The sequence below is a fragment of the Benincasa hispida genome, chromosome 11 (genome assembly GCF_027475165.1).
Source record: "Benincasa hispida cultivar pf3 chromosome 11, pf3_genome.v1.1, whole genome shotgun sequence".
NCBI lineage: Eukaryota > Viridiplantae > Streptophyta > Magnoliopsida > Cucurbitales > Cucurbitaceae > Benincasa > Benincasa hispida.
In genome coordinates, this window is record NC_143488.1 from 28325473 (window position 1) to 28343524 (window position 18052).

The window sequence follows — 18052 nt, forward strand, 5'->3', positions numbered from 1 at the left end:
AATAAGAGAAAAAGAGGAGGAAGAAAAGAAGAAGAAGGAAGAGAAGGAGAAGAAGCACAGAGCAAATGTTCAGCGCATAAGAGAAAAGAAGAGCAAAGAAATTGTGGAGTGGGAGAAGGAAGAACAGTGCAAAGAAAGGAAAGGAAACAAAAACAAAGATCCCGCCTTGTGCTGACAAAATAGCGGAAAGCAGTGATACTGTGTTGGCCAGAGGACGCCTATAAAAGAAGAAAGAGAATGACGATATGATGATGGAAATGAGGTTCTTCTCTGCGCCAACGCCACTACGAATTTGATCACAAGTGTTATATTGGAGCATGGGTGGGAAACATTTTACCAGTGCCCATCCATTGTAATCCAAACGGTAGTGCGAGCTTTCTATAATGGACAACTTCATGGCACCAAAGATGCGGTGATCTTGAAAGGAGAGGTAGTGTCTTTTAGAACAAAGGACATCAATGAGTTATATCAAATGAAGGACATCCCGGAGGCGCCAGGTAATAAAATCATTGATGATCCCACAGAGCGACAAATGGAAGATGCGCTAAAGATATTAACGCAACTGGGCACTTAGTGGTCGGTCTTTTTAAAAGGCATCAGAACCCTTGCGTCCAATAAACTGCTTCCAGTGGCGCGACTTTGGGTGTATTTGGTGAAACGGCGACTCATCCCGACTTCTCATGACAAAATAGTTTCGAAGGATAAAGTCATGGCCGCATACTGCATCGCCCGCGACATTCCAATAGATGTGGGCCAGTTGATCGCAAGGCAGATTCGAGGTTTTGTGGGGCATATAAGAGGCCCGTATTTCTTCCCTTGGACAGTTGATGCGTTAGTTTATGAACGGAAATATGGATGATATGCATTGATGGATTGCGTTGTGAACTCATGTTTACCCAGCGGAATTCAAGTGTAAATTCCTTTGAGTTTCCTGGTAAGTCCAGGGTCGAACACAGGGACTTGTGAAAATAGCTACGTTGGTAATGTTTATGAAAACTTTGTGATAACCAAATAAATAAATAAAGTATGAGTGTGTTGTTGTGTTGATGAAAAAGAAGTAAATAAAGGCGGTGAATTTGAGAAAGATAGTTGCGTTGATAGATGCAATGAGTATGAGATGAATGGCTTGAGAAGACCTTTAGCTAACGTTACTCGAGAATGCGTCAAACTTTGCGATCATGTTACAACCATGCACAACAAGTCATTTCCCAATGTAAATGCGATGCTTCTAAGTCTAGGATGCATGTGTTGAATGCAAAATGTCCATAGAGTTTATCCCTAAGTCTCTACTCTTGTCCTATGCGTTGATGTAAAATGCATGAAAGCAAGGTGACCACATACAATCATACCTTATTGCTAAGATGCATGCAATGCGTTAATAACAAATAGTGCTCATTCCTAAGTGCCTATCTCCCGTTTATGCGTTCTAATCTGGTTCTTCCAAACATAGATTCTGACCTGACCTTTCCAAGTCTAGATCTTGTCCTTAGACTACCCTCTCGAGTATTTCTAATTGACGAATGAAGCGTACATAAACAAGATAATCGCAAGGATGAAGATTCCCTCGTTATGCTAGCTAATTACTTCTCAACCCGTTCAACTAATTTAGCTACTCATGCTTAAATAACAGAGAGTGAACAGATATAGAGAAAGACATTCCATTCTCATAACTGAGTTGAGTACAAAATGATAATGGAAAATAAAGGTAGAGAGCCTAGTAACAATTCCTTGCTGATCAAGGCTTTTTACACTGAATCTCTATTCTGATCTACAAATGTTCCCACTTCCACAGGCGTCGACCCTCTCTCTATCTTGGAGCTTCTGATGCTTTCCCAAACTTGCCGGAACGATTTATCGACACACCTTCTTCCTCGCGTCCGCCTTAAAATGGAAGAAAACTATGGACAGAGGCGTGAACCATTAAAGTGATGAAGTAATCGACTGCTTAACCCCTTCTCTGAAGAATGCACTTGGTATTTATAGAGTTTCCATGGTGAAAGGCGGCTTCTCTCTCCCGGTTGCACAAATAGAACAGCTTTAATTCCTGACTAATACGCCAAATAATTGTTACCGATAAAGCTGAATGTACTTTGTGATTGTTATCGACTATGAACTTAATTTGGATCTGATTGTCGTCAGCTTTCTATCCCATCACTCTTAATTATCCTTTCACCCAGATGCGCCCACCATGTTGCACCGACCAAGTTGCAATGATTCTTCTTGGGAGAATATTTGCGAGCACGATCAATGCAAAGTCTTGCGGTGAAGTTGCGCTTGACCAATGTATTCCTATGATCGCAATCTTTGCATTGTGTTAATGCATATTTTGAACAAAAATATAAAGATCAACTGCTCTAATGCGTTGGACGTGTGCGACCGCAATATTATAGAATTTATCCTTATGCCTCTCATTAGGTATGGGTATTGAAGAAGAACGAATACCAGAAGTACATGGTCTCATCAACATCAAGATTTTGAGAATGCTTCTCAAAGATTCCCCACATTGCCTCGAACTTCCACCTAAAAGGCCCATCATCGATTTAAATGCACCGCAGCAACCAAAGCCCAAGAAATAGTGCAAGTTTGACAAAGGAAAGTAAAAAGTCCAAGAGCCATCACCGCAAGATCAAGAACCCTTGGACCCTTTATCTTTGGTAATTCGCCCTCCAAGCCCTCCTACAGAATCCCTCTCCCACTCCTTGCTCCTGCTTCACCCAATGCATATCCAGTAGCTCCATCCTCCCCTTCATCTTCACTGCAATTTTCCCCTCCACCGCCGCATGTTGATGACCCACGTGATTTGGGTGAAGGCACTTCTGCCCAACCCCAAAACATTGATGGTGAAACATCGCAGGCGCAGCCCATCATTGCCACCCTAGCTGCTGAACTTGCTGATATGCATTCTCTTCTTTCTCATCAACATGATTATTTCTGCCAGCGAATAACGAAGGTACACGAGCACAAGAAGAGTTGCAACGTAGTGTTGGGATGATAAGGCAAGTGTTGATCAACATTCAACGCAATATCTATACGATCCACCTGAACCAAAGATAAGTAGCAGAACATAACCATGAGTACTTCGACTTCTTGACAGCCTATCTCCATGTATAGAAGCTATTTCTTGATTCTTTATACATGCTCAAATTTTGCGTTATTTGTAATTTTTTGTATATTTTGTTAATTTTTAATACAACTGAGTAACAATTCTTTCCGTATGTGTTAGTATCTTATTTATCATCCTTTGACAATTATTGCGATGTTCTTTATCTTTTATCTTGCGTTATTCATTGTGTTGCCATGATGAATTATGTGCATACCCTTAGAAACATTTCCCATACTTTGTATTTTCTGACTAACACTTAGATAATTCGTAGCAATAACACTGCTTTACCTTTTATCCTTCAAGACTCTGCTCAAACCTTCTTTTCAAAATTTTGACTAAGTGTTTTGTCTATTCTGTCCAAAACAATGCAATGAGGACCTTGCACATCTCTAAATTTGGGGGTGGGGAAGGTCTGAGCAGATGCGATCAAGTGGATGCGATCATTAGAAAAATGCGTTCATTGTAAAAAAAAAAAAATTCATATAGACTCCAATGTCAATGCAAGGGAAAATCAAAATCCCAACCTGATAAGAATTAAGTTGTGAAAGGAACCTGCTCGTAGTTGGATGTTCGCATGACACCAGTGGGAGCAAGCCAAAACAAAGTTGGATTTCCAAGAACGACGCAATATGAAAAGAGAAAAAAATTGAGAGAAAAATAAAATAATATAAGAGACAACTCCTCTGACCAGCAAAAGTTAAACTTAGCTGAAAATCAAGAGTTGAAGTTGAGATTGGCACACAACCGTAGTTGGATGTTCGCATGACACCCATGGGAACAAGCCAAAACGAAGGGTGTAACCATGATCAACAGTCTCTAATAAAACGACGCAAACTAGACCACCGCATACAGACACACCAAGTTGTTTTTGCATGAAGAGGTAAAAATTCTTTTCAAAACAAGAAAAGAATTTTTGAGTAGAGATTTGTTGTATAAAAGAATAAAGTAGGGCATGTTTATGAATTATAGAGGATAGAAAGAAATTGCGTTGTTAAGTAATGTTGCCTAGGTGGAGCATTCGGAGCAACCAATCAACGGAAAATAAGGATAGGAATTGAGCAATATTGCCTTAGTAGAAGATATGCTTGAGGACAAGCATATATCTAAATTTGGGGGTGTGATAACTCGTAGAAACATAAGTTATTTATACTGTTTTATTTAGATAATGCGGCTAAAAGAAAGAAAAGTTGCGTCGATAGTATAGAAATTGGCTAAGAAATGCGAAAATTATAAAATGTCATCAATACACCCACTAACACCATTGAGATGGTAGAATAGAATGTTTCAATTTCTGTTTTGCAGGAAATCAGTCACCGCATGCGTTCATGGCTCAAAGATAAAATAAACAACGTATCTACGTCGCATTGCGCCCATCAATCGAGAACAAAGAGATGATCAATGCAATGATGATGCATGCGACAATCGATCAAGAGCTCTAGCGATCAACGCAATTTCAACTGCATGCGGTAATAAAAAATAACACCGCATGCGACGATCGATCGAAGATGTAAAGAGCAACGCATTTGCAGAGGATTCTAACAAATGTACAGCTTTCAGTTGTGCATTTCTAACGGATTAATTGCGTAACAGAAGGAAGATTCACTCCACCATTTCAGAAACTACCATAACCATACAGTGGGGACCACACATTCAAAGAGCCAAGCCTCACCAATAAATAGCTTATGCAAATTCAGTGAAAAATATACATGAATACATAGAGACGTGCATATACTGATTCTGAGAGAGAGACTGGTCTGAAGCGACTTACAGAGTAGATCTGGGTGAACCATGAGACAAGGCTGAGAGGTGAGTCTCCGAGCAGAGAATCCTTCCAATTCCCGTAGCCGAAGCTCCATGCGAAGGTCAATTATACCAGGAAAGCAAGCCTGAGATGGAAGCTTTCCTCTCCATTACTTCCACACATCGGCAAGCACAATCTCCATTTAGGATTTGTGTCAAGACATTGACACTCTTTCTGTATTTGTTTCTAATCTCTATTTCATCATTTGTATTCATCTTCCTTAATCTATCATTCACACCATGTATCGAACGCCTAATTCTAGAATTAAATTTTATGATAATTACCATTGCCATCTCTCTGTCTCTTTCCGTTCATCCATAACCCATTTTCTCCATGATGTTTTCCTAATTCCCTGGGTAATTAGCAAGAATTAAGCGAGTGAGTTAATTTGTGTTAAGAAAATAATTAAGTTTAGCTAAAGCATGCTTGACGGCATGTTCACCTGTAAGAGCAGAAGTGAAGATGTTATTCCACCTATCGAGAGAAGGTTGGAAGAATACGTTAACTAACACGAGAAGTATTTCCAGAGATGGAAACAACTTTGCGTTCATCATGTTCATCCCTATTTCACCATAGAGATAAGGGAACGCGGCCAATCACCGAGAGGTGTAAGCCAAAGGAAAGCGGAACCTTAGTTGCATCTTTAACGCAATTGACAAACTTACGATGTTTTTACTATTTACTCTTTCTCTTTCTGCTTCATTCATAAAGACTTGCCATTGCATACATCGAATCTTTGTACAACATCACAGTTAGTTCTCGACCTCAATATCGTGTATCATGTATCTTGTATCTTATATCATATTAGTTTAGGATTTTATTTTATCAACACAATTTTATTTCATCACAATTTACATTCTTGTATAAACTTAATTCTTTATTCATTGTTAAACCAGTCGCATGTATCACAAAAGTAACGCATTAACGAAAACAATCCCTGTGTTTGACCTCAGATTATTCTGAGAAACTTGTGTTGGAATTATACTTGGTTTCAGTGCAAGGAAACTTGTGACACACATTACTCCATCGCATACTACGAGCATATCATTCACAACGCATATGTTTAGACATAGTATCACATAAAATTCTCTTTATCGCAAAAGTACTTGAACGCATATTTAGCACCTCATTCCTCTCATCCATAAGCCATGCGCTAGAGTAGATAAAGAGATTAACTTAGCAATAGTGTGCATAAGCGATAACACAGAATAACATCCCATTTCATTCTTATGTCAATAGTTAGCCAAGTTTATGTGGTTACCTTGTCTTATGAGCGCATCATTCATCACTTAGGCATACTTGGAAGAGTAGTCTAAAATCCAAATCTAAGACTCGAGAGAGCAGATTGGAACGCATAAGCAAGTGGGGAACTTAGGAATAAGCTCCGTTTGCTATTACACAGCATATGCACCCTACGGAGAGAATATTGCATGCATCCAAGAAGTAGGATATGGTGGCTGTATGCGATCATCTCGACCCTTTTGCATACACACCGCATACGTCCTAGATTTAGGCTCAAATGTGTAAAGCATGATCGCATAGCTTGCGTTGGCTGAAGTTGCCCTTGCGGTCAATCTTAAGGGTTGCGATGAAAACATCCTCACATTTTATCTATTTTTCCATCCATTTATTTCACGTCAACAGTTGTCGTGTCTGTACCTCTTATTCATACTTCTCATTGCGTTGTCTCTTAGTTAGGAGTAGGAGTAGTGTAGTATAAAACACCCCCTCATTCTTTTATTCAACTGCCGCATACACATCACCGAAAACATCTAGATACAAGTACTTGAGTTCAACCTCGAATCACCCGAGAAACTTGCATTTGCGTTATACTTGGTGTGAGCACAAGAAAACTTGTGACGGGAATGCATGGTCATCACATACATCCATTAACGCATAGTTCACTCCAACGCATGAACACCGACGCATGATAATCAACGCATACCTGAAGTCATGCATCGCATATTGCGCCTAATTTCACGCCATCAACGACTAACCAAAAGAAGTTGGAACCACTTCGAAGGTTTAGGCTAACCCAAGGAAACGAAAGGAGGATGCTTTTATGATCCGAGTGAGAACAAAGTGTTTATTTCCACTAATGTTATCTTCTTGGAAGAAGATCACATGAGGGATCATAAGCCACGAAGTAAGCTCATTTTACATGAGATCTCAAATGAGACTGAGATTGTTTAGAGCTCAACAAGAGTTGTTGAACAGGCTGACAGATCAACAAGAGTTGTTGAGGTTGGAACGTCTAGTCAACCAGCTCAAGAGTTGAGACAACCTCGACGTAGTGGGAGGGTTATGAACCCAACAAATCACTACATGGGTTTGACTGAAACCCAAAACGTCATTACGAATGATGGGGTCGTGGATCCGTTGTCTTTTAAGAAAGTAATTGAGGATGTTGACAAAGATGAATGGGTTAAGGCCATGAACCAGGAAATGGAGTCTATGTACTTCAATCACATCTGGGAGCTTGTTGATCCACCTGATAGGGTAAGACCTATTGGGTGTAAGTGCATCTATAATCGAGAGAGAGGTGTAGATGGAAAGGTGCAAATCTTGAAGGCTAGACTCGTGGCAAAAGGTTATACTCAAGTTGAAGGAGTTGACTATGAGGAAACTTTCTCACCAGTTGTCCTGCGGAAGTTTATCAGGATTCTCCTGTCCATAGCCACATTTTATGATTATGAAATATGGAAAATGAACGTCAAGACCGCCTTTCTTAATGGTAATCTTGAGAAGACCATCTATATGACTCAACTAGAGGGGTTCGTAGTTTCAGATCAAGAGCAAAGAGTTTGCAAGCTTAATAGGTCCATTTATGGGCTAAAATAAGCATCTAGATCTTGGAACATTAGATTTGACACTACTGTCAAATTGTTTGGCTTTGACCATAATGTTGATGAGCCTTGTGTTTACAAGAAGATTATCAACAACTCAGTAGCTTTCTTGGTACTGTATGTGAATGATATCCTACTCATTGGGAATGATGTAGGGTATCTGACTGACAGTAAGAAGTGGCTAGCTGCCTAGTTCCAAATGAAAGATTTGGGTGAGGCACAGTATGTTCTCGGGATCCAGATTATTCGGGATCACAAGAACAAATGGTTAGCCTTATCTCAAGCATCGTACATTGATCAAATTTTGATCAGGTAAGGATGCAGGATTCTAAGAGGGGTTTATTACCCTTCAGGCATGGATTCGTTTTGTCTAAGGATCAATGTCCTAAGTGAAGGAAATCGGAACTCGAAGATTTCATGAGTAGCGGAACAAGACTATTTCAAATTACAATCATTAATGAACATATATTTATAGTCGACTTGAATACAAACGGTTATACAATTACAATGCAGAAATTATAGCATGAAAAATAAATGAACAAGAGAGACAAACTCTACGAACAATAGCAGAAGTGTCTTCACACTCCTATGCGCACTCTGATCGCTCGAACAACAGTGACCACGAACACTCGATCTACACGACCGCAACACCGCACGAACACAGCACGAACACTTTGCACTCGTCCTCAACGATCTCCTCGATCACGAACTCCTCCGCAACACGAACGGCCTCCACAGCACCATGAATGGCCTCCAGAAAACCTCGACGGTGTCGAGTTGAGTCTGAAACCACCAACAAGGCGACCTTGGTATTCTCGGTGTGAGAATCCAGAGGGTGGGCTCTATTCGGACTTGGTATGAGGCAGATGAACAGAGGAAATAACGATCGCGTACACGACTAGGTAAGTGGGAGATGGCGGAGACCTATCGCATAGGTCGATGCCCAATCGTTTATATAAAGCTATGCGATCATCTAGCAAAAGCTATGCGATCGTTTAGCTTTATCGTTTAGCTCCATTTGTCGCCTACAGATGCTACACGATCATTTACCTTGGGCCAACAATCGTCTAGCAAAACTATGCGATTGTTTAGTAAACACTACACGATCGTTTAGCTCGCACCTGCACGATCGTTTAGCTCGCCCAACCGTCGTTTATTAAATCTGTATTTACTTGACGACCAATGATTTCTTTGTGCGAGAGAGAAAAACTCAAAAAAAAATTCAATCGTTTGTAAAAATTTCTTTTTTAAAAAAAAAAAAAAAGGAAAACCAATTTTCCTTATAAACTCACGGTTACCATGATCCAATAACAACTCACTACTTTGGTTATTTAAAAGAAAAAGTATTAATTATCCAATGATTAATATTATTATAAATATAAATGATAGCCAACTTATCATACTATATTTATAACCTATAGTTTTAATATTTCATCCCATGAAACATATAAACCATAGTTCTTTTTCTATTCCATTGTACTTAATGTAAATCTCATTTACATCAATCCTCCACTAGATGTATCTCATACATCAAACCGATTATATCATATATAATCAAAATACCTCTTGTCAATTTGAACATTTTAAATCAACACCAAGAACTGATCTTCAACATGAATCCAAGCTACCAAGGGGACCTCATGGACCTATAGCTCCGAAGCTCCAACGGTATGTGAATAACTGACTAAACTCTTTAGTCACGGGATCCACCATCCGTGAACTACCAGGCACTCCACTAAAGACCGACAACTGAACTCTCTTTACTACATATATATTATGTGTCCATCTTAACCAATCACCAATGCAATAACCCTTCACAGATCGCTCGTAGGTACAGCTAGGCCAATAACCGTTATACCCTTGTAGTTACATCTGTCTCCTTAAGTACCACTGATCCCTCTAATGAACATAAGTCATAGTCCTACTATGACTGAGTCTTCTCCTCCAAAGGGAAGCTGTGGCCACTATGTTCAAGCCCCGGAATCAGCCCTTAAGGGAGCAATCTCTCTACTTATCCTTTATTCGGGAAAGGAGTGAATTTCATCTTGTGGATTGAGTTCCCAGCTCCTAGATTAGACAAGTCTCCAAAAAGGTAGGCATGTTGAGTTGGCAATTTGGCCACTCTCACCCATACTAATCAAAGGACCGCCCTCAAAGGCAGGAGTTCCCAAAACACTCAGGATTGAGGTCGTGTCACCTATGGTTGTTTAGGTTAGATGTAAGTCTCTAGTATCAATGGTGTTATATATAGAGCCTAGTCATCTCGTGGTCCAGGTCTTATACAAACTCTGTGTATAGGACACCCCCACTCCACGTCTCCACATGAATGGTCAGGATCTACCATCTGTAGTAGTTTACAACACTTGCAAACCTCTACAAAGCGAGCCGTATCCGTAGTGTCACTAGGATCAGGTATCTCACCTTAATCCTTATACTACAGACCGATTTAAGTTATCACTTAAGGCATGATCCACTTGTATATCACATATACATGTTTAAGTTCACATAAGATTACCAAGGAGCTTTGTTTATTGGATATGAGTAAATGCCAGAATTATATAACACTTATTTTATTCATTGAACAATGTGTATCATTACAATTCAACAAGACTCCAGGAGAATTAGGACACCAATCCCAACAATCTCCCAATTGTCCTAATGACTCGGGAGACTAATGTACAATACAATATAAAATTGTACAATAATGGGAGATGGCAGAGACCTATCGCATAAGTCGATGCCCAATCGTTTAGATAAAGCTATGCAATCGTCTAGCAAAAGCTATGCGATCGTTTAACTCTATCGTTTAGCTCCGTCTATCACCTACAGACTCTACATGATCGTTTACCTTGGGCCAGCGATCGTCTAGCAAAACTATGCGATCGTTTAGTAAACACTGCATGATCATTTCGCTCGCACCTGCACAATCGTTTAGCTCGCTCAGCTGTCGTTTAGTAAATCTGTATTTACTTAACGACCCGTGAGTTTCTTTGCGCGAGAGAGAAAAACTCAAAAAAAATTTCAATCGGTTGTAAAAACTTTTTTTTTTTTTTTTTGAAATAGGAAAACCAACTTTCCTTTTAAACTCACAGTTACCATGATCCATAACCACCCACTACTTTGGTTATTTAAAAGAAAAAGTATTAATTATCCAATAATTAATATTATTATAAATATAAATAATAACCAACTTATGATACTCTATTTATAACCTATAGTTTTAATATTTCATCTCATGAAACATATAAACCATAGTTCTTTTTCTATTCCATGGTACTTAATTTAAATCTCATTTACATCAATTCTCCACTAGATGTATCTCGTACATCAAACCGATTATATCATATATAATCAAAATACCTCTTGTCAATTTGAACATTTCAAATCAACTTCAAGAACTGATCCTCAACATGAATCTAAGCTACCAAGGGGACCTCATGGACCTGTAGCTCCGAAGCTCCAACGGTACGTGAATAACTGAATAAACTCTTTAGTCACGGAATCCACCATCCGTTAACTACCAGGCACTCCACTAAAGACCGACAGCTGAACTCTCCTTACTATAGATATATTATGTGTCCATCTTAACCAATCAGCAGTGCGACAATTGATAACGGGCAGAAATGCATGTTATCATAGTGCTAAGTTCTTAAACAATGTTGGATTGCATTGATGAAATATGTTAAATTGCGTCCATTAAGCATAAATTCTATAATACTGCGATCGCATGCGTTCAGCGCATTAGAACTATTGATTTTTGTATTTTTGTGCAGAATATGCGTTAACGCAATGCAAAGATTGCAATCATAGGAATTCATTGGTCGAGCGCAACTTCACCGCAAGGCTTTGGGTTGATCGTGCTCGCAAACATTCGCTCGAGAAGGATCGCCGCAACTTGGTCAGCGCAACATGATGGGCGCATCTGGGATAAAGGCCAATTAAGAGTGATGGGGCAGAAAGCTGATGATAGTCGAATCCAAATTAAGTTGACAGCCGATAACGATCACAAAGTACATTCAACTTTATCGGTAACAATCATTCGGTGCGTCAATCAGGAATTAAAGTTGTCCCATTTATACAACCGTAAAAGAGAAGCCGCCTTTCACCATGGATGCTCTATAAATACCAAGTGCATTCTTCAGAAAGGGGTTCACCGTTTTTACAACCAGTTGACGAGTTAACCAGTTGCTTCTGTCCATAATTTTCTTTCCATTTTAAGGCGGAGCAAGAGAAGGGTGGTGGTGCCAGAGATTGCTCAGAGCAACTCGAGAGAGAACTTTGGGGCGTAAGAGCAGAGAGCGGGTTGAATCTCGCGAGAGTGAGATTATCTTTAGAGCACGAGTAGAAATAGTGTAAACGCCTGGCAGCAAGAAATTGCTACCAGGCTCTTTATTATACTTGCATTGTTATTTGTACTTCATCTTCATATCTATTCAATGGAAGTTCTATTTGTACATCTGCTCATTCTCTTAATACGCATGAGTAGCTACACTAGTTGAATGGGTTGAGAAAAACTAAGATAACATGACCTAGGAAACTCATTGCTTGCGATTGTCTTGTTTTATGCTGTGCAAAATACCCTTTAGAGTTACTTAAGAGAGAGTCTAAAGAAAGAACCTAATGTCTCGAGAGAGCTAGGTTAGAATCTGGACTTGAAAGAGCAAGATTAGGCTTGCATAAACAAGAGATAGAGACTTAGAGATAAGCTTTATTTGTCAACACTGCATCGCATGCACCCTAGGAATAGGTATGATATTATGTGGTCGCATATTTGTGTGGATGTCATTTTTTCATCGCATAAATAGGAATAAAGGTTTATGTGTAAACCCTGTAGACTTATCGCATATATATCGCATGCGTTCTAGCCTTAGAAGTCATGGTATTCGCACTGAGAGGTGGTTTACTGTTGTATGCATGTTGCATGATTGCAAGCATGAACGCATTCTAGGGAGTGTTAGTCGAAACCTTTCTCAACCCATTCATTGCATATTCATCGCATTTCCCGTTTACCAACTCTTTTCAAACTCCACCGCATTTGTTATTTATTTTTAATTAATGCAATCAACAAACCAAACACTTTATTTATTTTCCTGGTTACCATAAAGTTTTCATCAAAATTACCAACGCAATCTATTTTCACAAGTCCCTATGTTCGACCCTAGACTTACCAGGAAACACAGAGGAATTTACACTTGAATTTTGCTGGGGAAACTTGAGTACATAACGCAGTTCCATCAACGCATATCATCCATATTTCCACTTCATAAATACGAGCATCAAGTTTTTGGCGCCGTTGCCGGGGACTTCCGCAAAATAGTTAGTTTACGGTAATTTTTTTTATTTCTTTGCAGAACTCTCAATCTCTTGAGAATTACGACCCAGAGATTGAAAGGAATTTTAGACGAAGACTAAGAGACAACCAATAGCAACCAAAATCCGATAAAGAAGAGATGGATGAGCAGGCTAGAGGTGGAGCACCAAATGATAACAATGTAATGGGGAATCCAATTCTATTGGCAAAACGATTGCAACAGACCCATTAGGGACTATGCATCGCCAAACCTCTATGATTTCTCTCTGGGAATCATGAGGCCTACCCTCGATGAAAGCAGATTCGAAATGAAACCGATGATACTGTAGATGATCCAGACTGCAGGTCAATTTGGAGGAAGGCATGGCGAGAACCCACACGCTCACATCCGAAGTTTTATTGAAATCTGCAATACTTTTGTGTTCCCGAACATCTCTGCTGAAGAAGTTCGACTAACGTTATTCCCATTTTCTCTCTGTGATCAGGCTAGCAAATGGGCATATTCTCTCGAACCGGGAGAGATCACTTCTTGGGAGCAGGTAATGGAGAAATTTATGAAGAAGTATTTTCCACCTACCGAGAACGCAAGACGAAGGAAGCTTATTACAAATTTTGAACAAGATATGGACAAATCACTCAGCGATGCTTGGGCGAGGTTTAAAAGGTTGGTTTGGGATTGTCCACATAATGGGTTACCAGACTACCTTCAAATGGAAATTTTCTATCATGGTTTGAATCCCACTTCGTAGACTGCTGCCAATGCGGCAACCGCTGGTGCTTTTCTTGACAAAACTTATGATAAGGCGAAGAATATCTTGGATTGCATCTCCAAGAACCATGAAGACTGGAGAGAGAGTGACTAGAGATTGAGACTTAAAGATTCTAACACAAACAATGGTGCTATTGTTTCATAGCAAAACCAAATGACCACAATGATGAATTTGATCCAAGGAATGGTGATCAGCCGCACAGCACCATAAGGTGGGCAAATCAACGCAATCAGTCAGAACACCGCAAGGTGTGCGACTTGCGGTGATGGGCATGTGATGGAAGATTGCCCGCAAAATTCACAATCTGTCTACTTTGTGAAAAATAATCCCTTTTCAAACACTTACAACCCCGGGTGGAGAAACCACTCCAATTTTGCTTGGAAGAATCAACAACAAAATTTTCAACCTGTGGCGCAAAAAGAAGGGCCACCAAGATTCTTTCAATGCAACAATGGTCAACCGAGCAATTAAGCAAGTAGCTCACAACAACCACCGCAATCCTCTTCTTTGGAGAGCCTATTGAAGCAATATATAGAGAAAAACGAGACGGTGCTTCAAAGTCAGGCCACGTCCATTCGCAATCTTGAATTACAGATGGGCCAGATTGCGAGTGAGCTGAAAAGTAATCCGCAAGGGCGCTGCCAAGTTCAACCGAACTTTCACGCAACTCGGAGGGATCAGGTAAGGAGCAATGTCAGGTTGTGACATTGCGCAGTGGGAAGACTATGGAGGGAGAAAAGAAGAAGCATAGTAGAACAACTTCCATTGTAGCTGAACCTGAGATTGCGGTAACGCAAGAAGAAGAAAGAGAAAATGAAGCAGAATAACCTAAGGTTGCGTCGACCTCGAAGCCAACTGAACCGGGAACCGTGAAAGTCCAGTTACCACCTTCCCTCAGAGACTAAGGAAGAAGAAAAACGAAAAGGTACAGTACCAACGCTTCTTATCTATGTTAAAACAATTACATGTTAACATTCCTTTCAATGAAGCAATTGAGGAAATGCCTGCCTACGCCAAATTTCTGAAGGACATGGTAACTAAGAAGAGGGGAGCTAGAAAATTTGCCATGGTGGCATTAACGCAAAGTTCCAAATCCATAATCTCACCGAAGATGAGCAATCCTGGTAGCTTTACTATTCCTTGCTCAATAGGAGGACTCTATATTGGGCAAGCCTTGTGTGACTTGGGGGCCAACATAAATTTGATGCCGCTGTCAATTTTTAGACAATTAAATCTGGGGCAACTTGGGCCCACATTAGTGACTCTCCAATTGGCTGACAGATCTCTGGTTCATCTAGAAGGTAAGGTGAAGGATGTGCTGATCACGATTGATAAATTTATTTTGCCAGCTGACTTCATCATTTTAGACTACGAGGCCGACAAAGATGTGCCGATCATTTTAGGGCAACCTTTTCTTTCAATGGGTCGTGCTCAAATTGATATGCACAAGGGAGAAATCACTTTGAGTATAAACGGACAGAAGCTCAAATTTATATAATTCGTGCCATGAAATTCCCGGATGAAGAAGACCTGTAAGATTCTGATGATGACCTAAATTTGATTGAAGAAGAAAAGTCTGATGAAGAGTGTGAAAAAGAGGATGCCAACGCATCCCTTCCTGCCTGCAATGCGATCGTAGCAAAAAAAAAAAAAAAACAAAGAAGAAGAGATGATCGCAACGCAAGAAGTAGAGCCAAAAGAAGAACGAAAAACAATGCAACCTTCCCTAGTGGAACCACCAACACTTGAATTAAAGAACCTACCAACCCATTTGAAGTACGCATTTCTAGGGCAGAATGAGAAGCTGCCAGTGATCATTTCTTCTGTGCTCAACAAAGAACAGAAGAATGCGTTGATGAGCATTCTCAAGAATCATGTATGAGCAATTGGCTGAATGCTCACTGATATAAGAGGAATTAGCCCCGCGTACTGCATGCACCACATTCGTCTTGAAGATGACCACAAAGCAACAATTGAACATCAACGCAGACTCAACCTTGCGATGAAAGAGGTCGTAAAAAAGAAGATTATCAAATGGCTAGATGCGGGCATTATATACCCCATAGCAGATAGCATGTGGGTTAGCCCCGTGCAATGTGTGCCGAAGAAGGGCAGAATGACGATAGTCCCAAATGAGAACAAAGAATTAATACCGCAAAGGACCATCACTAGATGGCACATATGTATGGACTACCGCAAGTTGAACGCAACCACAAAGAAAGATCATTTCCCTCTGCCATTCATCGATCAAATGCTAGACAGACTAGTAGGGAATGATTTTTACTGCTTCCTGGATGGATATGCCAGATACAATCAAATCATGATAGCTTCTAAAGATCAAGAAAAGACCATATTCACCTGCCCATATGGGATATTCGCTTTTCGCCGCATGCCATTTGGCCTCTGCAATGCGCCAAGCACGTTCCAAAGGTGCATGATGGAGATCTTTTTAGATTATCTCGAGGACTCAGTGGAAATATTTATGGATGACTTCTCCATTTATGGGAACACTTATAAAGTCTACCTAGCCAACTTAGAGAAAATTTTGAAGAGATGTGAAGAGACGAATTTGGTGCTCAACTGGGAAAAATGTCATTTCATGGTCAATGAGGGTATAGTGTTGGGACATAAAGTCTCCTGGGATGGCTTGGAGGTGGACAAAGGAAAGATTTAAGCAATCGAAAAACTTCCACCTCCAACCAGCGTGAAAGCTATGTGAAGCTTCTTGGGCATACCGGATTTTATAGACGATTTGTCAAGGACTTTTCTAAGATAGCACGACCACTGAGTGCATTGCTAGAGGCTGACAGAAAATTTGAGTTCGACAACAATTGCCTCAATGCATTCAGAGTTTTAAAAAAAATGCTGATTACCGCACTCGTCTTGATTGCGTCGGACTAAACATTGCCATTTGAAATCATGTGCGATGCAAGTGGGTATGCGATGGGGGCAGCTTTAGCGCAAAAGAGAAAAACAATTTTGCACCCCATCGCATATGCGAGTAAAACTTTAAACCCTGCTCAAACAAATTATACCACCATAGAGAAGGAACTCTTGGCTATTATTTTTTCGTTGGAAAAATTTCGGGCATATCTGTTGGGAACCAAGGTACTCATCCATACCGATCACTTGGTAATCAAATATTTAATGACAAAGAAGGACGCAAAGCCGAGGTTGATTAGATGGCTTCTTCTCCTTCAAGAATTTGATATAGAAATAATTGACTAGAAGGGGACAAGAATCCGGTTGCAGATCATTTGTCTAGACTGGAAAATCCTGAAGTTGACCACAATGAGATTGAGGTGAGTTCCGTGTTCCCAAATGAGCAGCTATTCCATATAAAAGAATTGCCCTGGTATGCGAACATCGTCAATTATTTTGTTTGTGAACAATTCCCTGAAGATTACACTTATCATCAACAGAAGAAGCTAAAAAATGAATGCAGACATTATTATTGGGATGAGCTGAATCTGTATAGGAGAGATGTAGACCAGATTATTCGGTTATGCGTACCAAATGCTGCTCAATAACACATATTGTCACAATGTCATGACTCACCATATGGTGGACACTTTGGAGGGCAGCGCACCGTAGCCAAAGTTTTGCAAAGTGGATTCTGTTGGCCTACATTATTCAAGGATGTGGTTGACTACGCAAAGAAATGTGATCAGTGCCAATGCACAGACAACATTTCATGGAAGAACGTAATGCCAATGAACACCATCTTGGAGCTGGAATTATTCGACGTATGGGGGATTGATTTCATAGGACCATTCCCCTCCTCACATGGTAAACACTATATTTTATTGGCCATCGATTATGTCTCCATGTGGATAGAGGCAATAGCATGCGCTGCAAGTGATGCGGCGGTAGTCTCCCAGTTCTTGAAGAAATATTTTCACTTGTTTTGGCACTCCTCGTGCCATCATAAGTGATGAAGGATCCCACTTTATCAATCATAATATCAAGGAGCTGCTGCGTAAGTACAATTTCGTCAACAAAGTGACCACCGCATACCATCCGCAAACGAATGGTCAGGTTGAAGTGTCCAATCGAGAAATTAAGTTGATATTTGAGAAGGTAGTAAAGCCTTCACAGAAGGACTGGGCAACAAAGCTTGATGATGCATTGTGGGCATACCAGACCGCATTTAAAATGCCCATAGGTATGTCCCCCTATGCGCTGGTATTTGGTAAGGCGTGTCATTTGCCTTTGGAGCTG